A 5,000-nucleotide genomic window follows, 5' to 3' on the forward strand; every position below is an offset into this window, starting at 1 on the left:
CATCAGTGACATCCCCACAGTCCCCCCTAAATATCTATTATCATGAACAGAGTTGGGTGTTTTCGGCTACAGGGGGTCTCTGAGCCGAGGGGGTAGAGGGGGCGTTGGATTCATATTTCTAACTCCTAACGTTCCTCCCAGTGGTAGTTCCTTCCTTATTTGGGGTCTTATGGATGATTGAGTGTTAGTGATTCATTTAAACCAATATTCAACATGATAACACACTATAGTGTCCACTCGGATTCTCTTGAGAAGGATCTTGTGGTCGACTTCTAGCTGTTAGTACTTACTTCCTTTCAGGAAGGTAACGGGCTAGCAACAACCCAGGGAGGCTAGTAATAACCCAGGGAGGCTAGTAATAACCCAGTTGGGGCTAGTAACAACCCAGTGGGGGCTAGTAACAACCCAGTGGGGGCTAGTAATAACCCAGTGTGGGCTAGCAATAACCCAGTGTGGGCTAGCAATAACCCAGTGGGGGCTAGTAATAACCCAGTGTGGGCTAGCAACAACCCAGTGGGGGCTAGCAACAACCCAGTGGGGGCTAGTAATAACCCAGTGTGGGCTAGCAATAGCCCAGTGGGGGCTAGCAATAACCCAGTGGGGGCTAGCAATAACCCAGTGGGGGCTAGTAACAACCCAGTGGGGGCTAGCAATAACCCAGTGGGGGCTAGTAATAACCCAGTGTGGGCTAGTAACAACCCAGTGGGGGCTAGCAATAACCCAGTGGGGCTAGTAACAACCCAGTGGGGGCTAGCAATAACCCAGTGGGGGCTAGTAATAACCCAGGCGAAATCAATAACAACCCAGGGGAGGCTAGTAATAACCCAGTGGGGGCTAGCAATAACCCAGTGGGGGCTAGTAACAACCCAGTGGGGGCTAGCAATAACCCAGTGGGGGCTAGTAATAACCCAGGGAAATCAATAACAACCCAGGGGAGGCTAGCAATAACCCAGTGGGGGCTAGTAATAACCCAGGGGAAATCAATAACAACCCAGGGGAGGCTAGTAATAACCCAGGGGAGGCTAGTAATAACCCAGTGGGGGCTAGCAACAACCCAGTGGGGGCTAGTAATAACCCAGTGGGGGCTAGCAATAACCCAGTGGGGGCTAGTAATAACCCAGGGGAGGCTAGTAATAACCCAGGGAGGCTAGTAATAACCCAGTGGGGGCTAGCAACAACCCAGTGTGGGCTAGCAATAACCCAGTGGGGGCTAGCAATAACCCAGTGGGGGCTAGTAATAACCCAGGGAGGCTAGTAATAACCCAGGGGAGGCTAGTAATAACCCAGGGAGGCTAGTAATAACCCAGGGGAGGCTAGTAATAACCCAGGGGGGCTAGTAATAACCCAGTGGGGGCTAGTAACAACCCAGTGGGGGCTAGCAACAACCCAGTGTGGGCTAGCAATAACCCAGTGGGGGCTAGTAATAACCCAGTGGGGGCTAGTAATAACCCAGGGAGGCTAGTAATAACCCAGGGGAGGCTAGTAATAACCCAGTGGGGGCTAGCAATAACCCAGTGGGGCTAGTAATAACCCAGTGGGGGCTAGTAATAACCCAGGGGAGGCTAGTAATAACCCAGGGAGGCTAGTAATAACCCAGGGAGGCTAGTAATAACCCAGTGGGGGCTAGCAATAACCCAGTGGGGGCTAGTAATAACCCAGTGGGGGCTAGTAATAACCCAGGGAGGCTAGCAATAACCCAGTGGGGGCTAGTAATAACCCAGGGAGGCTAGTAATAACCCAGGGGAGGCTAGTAATAACCCAGGGGAGGCTAGTAATAAACCAGGGGCCAATAATTACCCAGGGGAGGCTAGTAATAACCCAGGGGCCGGTAACAACCCAGGGGCCAATAATTACCCAGGGAGGCTAGTAATAACCCAGGGAAGCTAGTAATAACCCAGGGGAGGCTAGCAACAACCCAAGGGAGGCTAGCAACAACCCAGGGGAGGCTAGTAATAACCCAGGGAGGCTAGTAATAACCCAGGGGAGGCTAGCAAAAACCCAGGGAGGCTAGTAATAACCCAGGGAGGCTAGCAACAACCCAGGGGAGGCTAGTAATAACCCAAGGAGGCTAGTAATAACCCAGGGAGGCTAGCAAAAACCCAGGGAGGCTAGTAATAACCCAGGGAGGCTAGCAACAACCCAGTGGGGGCTAGTAATAACCCAGTGGGGGCTAGTAATAACCCAGTGGGGGCTAGTAATAACCCAGTGGGGCTAGTAACAACCCAGTGGGGGCTAGCAACAACCCAGTGGGGCTAGCAATAACCCAGTGGGGGCTAGTAATAACCAAGGGGAGGCTAGTAATAACCCAGGGAGGCTAGTAATAACCCAGTGGGGGCTAGCAACAACCCAGTGGGGGCTAGTAATAACCCAGTGGGGGCTAGTAATAACCCAGTGGGGGCTAGTAATAACCCAGGGGGGCTAGTAATAACCCAGTGGGGGCTAGTAACAACCCAGTGGGGGCTAGCAACAACCCAGTGTGGGCTAGCAATAACCCAGTGGGGGCTAGTAATAACCCAGTGGGGGCTAGTAATAACCCAGGGAGGCTAGTAATAACCCAGGGAGGCTAGTAATAACCCAGTGGGGGCTAGCAATAACCCAGTGGGGGCTAGTAATAACCCAGTGGGGGCTAGTAATAACCCAGGGAGGCTAGTAATAACCCAGGGAGGCTAGTAATAACCCAGGGGCCAATAATTACCCAGGGAGGCTAGTAATAACCCAGGGGCCAGTAATAACCCAGGGGCCAATAATTACCCAGGGAGGCTAGTAATAACCCAGGGAAGCTAGTAATAACCCAGGGAGGCTAGCAACAACCCAGGGGAGGCTAGCAACAACCCAGGGAGGCTAGTAATAACCCAGGGGAGGCTAGTAATAACCCAGGGAGGCTAGCAAAACCCAGGGAGGCTAGTAATAACCCAGGGAGGCTAGCAACAACCCAGGTGAGGCTAGTAACAACCCAGGGAGGCTAGCAACAACCCAGGGAGGCTAGTAACAACCCAGGGGAGGCTAGTAACAACCCAGGGAGGCTAGTAATAACCCAGGGGAGGCTAGTAATAACCCAGGGGCCAGCAACAACCCAGGGAGGCTAGTAATAACCCAGGGAGGCTAGTAATAACCCAGGGGCTAGTAATAACAGCCTCCACTCTTCTGGGAAGGTTTTCCACTAGATGTTGGAACATTGCTGCTATAACAGCCTCCACTCTTCTGGGAAGGCTTTCCACTAGATGTTGGAACATTGCTGCTATAACAGCCTCCACTCTTCTGGGAAGGTTTTGCACTAGATGTTGTAACATTGCTGCGGGGACTTGCTTCCATTCAGCCACAAGAGCATTAGTGAGGTCAGGCACTAATGTTGGGAGATTAGGCCTTCAGGCTCACAGTCTGCGTTCCAATTCATCCCAAAGGTGTTCGATGGGGTTGAGGTCAGGGATCTGTGCAGGCCAGTCAGGTTCTTCCACACCGATCTCGACAAACCATTTTTGTCATGCTGAAACAGGAAAGGGCCTTCCCCAAACTGTTGCCACAAAGTTGGAAGCACAGAATCGTGCAGAATGTCATTGTATGCTGTAGCGTTATGATTTCCCTTCACTGGAACTAAGGGGCCCGAACCATGAAAACAGCCCCAGACCATTATTCCTCATCCACCAAACTTTACACTATGCATTCAGGCAGGTAGAGTTCTCCAGGCATCTGCCTAACTCAGATTCGTCCGTCGGATTGCCAGATGGTGAAGCGTGATTCATCACTCCAGAGAACACATTTCCACTGCTCCAGATACCAATGGCGGCGAGCTTTACACCACTCCAGCCTCCGACGCTTGGCATTTGAGGATGGTGATCTTAGGCTTGTGTGCTCGACCATGGAAACCCATTTCATGAAGCTCCCGACAAAATAAATGCTTTGTCACACCCGGGGTATACGGTCTGATATACCTCAGCTGTCAGCCAATCAACATTCAGGGATCGAACCACCCAGTTTATAATATCAAATAATGACCAAGGCCCTAAAGGGGTGGAGACTAACCTGATTGGCTCTCTCTAGATCGGTCATCACCATTTCAATCTCATCGGCCCTGAGGAGGAGGAAGTAGAGGATCAAGTGTTACTAAGGGGGCCCACAGGACGGTGATCATTACAACATCTAATACACACACATCTACCACACACATCTAATACACACAGCCTGAAATAACTGTCATAACTCTCCTGTGATGATCTGAGGGATCAGGTTACAGTGGGTCCTCTCTACAGTGCTCTCTCTCTCTCTCACTGAGGGAAGTCGGCTGTTTTATGATGGTCATAAAATACTCTGCCCCTATGCTCTGCAGTGTTTCGAGATTGGAATGTAAAACTGTGGAAAACAGAGAGACACTTGGACAATCAAAAGTTTGAATAATTAAACGATATTTCTATTTTGAGAATGTGGTAATGATCCGTGGACACTCATGACGCGTGTGTTTCATTTGGTGATCTCATGAAAGACCGGAAGCACACATGAGTCAAATCTCTGAAAAGTGTCCCAGCTGTCGGGTTTACATCGACAGCTGGATAAAATGAAGGAGTAAATATGAAACTATTTGTGAAAAGATGCAATGGGGAAGTTGGCCTTCTAAACGAGATACTTGTTAAGATGTAAAGTTTGAACTCGTCAGTGGCCCACGCCCCCGTGACATCAGGTGTCATAGAACCGCCCCTTTTCCCCACAGAGTATAAAACCCACTTCCTATAAAAATGTACATTAAGTCAGAACGCCGGGATGGAATCCTCTTGTTGGAATGAATACAGTTCTATAGGCCATTGTCACGATCGTCGTGGGGACCAAAGCGTAGCGTGTGTGAATACATTCTTCTTTATTAAATGAAGAACACGACGAACACGTAAAACTAAAAACAACAAAACGACTAAGACGAACGTGACCGCTATATAAGAAAAGTGCAAACACAGGCAACTAGACATAGACAAGAACCCACAAAATACCCCAAAAAGATGGCTGCCTAAATATGG

At 50.0% G+C, this 5,000-nt stretch overlaps 1 pseudogene; it reads right to left on the reverse strand.

Moving 5' to 3' along the window:
* The window catches only part of LOC118379813 (homeobox protein cut-like 1), a 67,770-nt pseudogene that overhangs the window by 48,553 nt on the left and 14,217 nt on the right, over positions 1-5,000 (reverse strand).

This window comes from Oncorhynchus keta, unplaced genomic scaffold (assembly GCF_023373465.1).
Source record: "Oncorhynchus keta strain PuntledgeMale-10-30-2019 unplaced genomic scaffold, Oket_V2 Un_contig_6499_pilon_pilon, whole genome shotgun sequence".
Taxonomy (NCBI): Eukaryota; Metazoa; Chordata; class Actinopteri; order Salmoniformes; family Salmonidae; genus Oncorhynchus; species Oncorhynchus keta.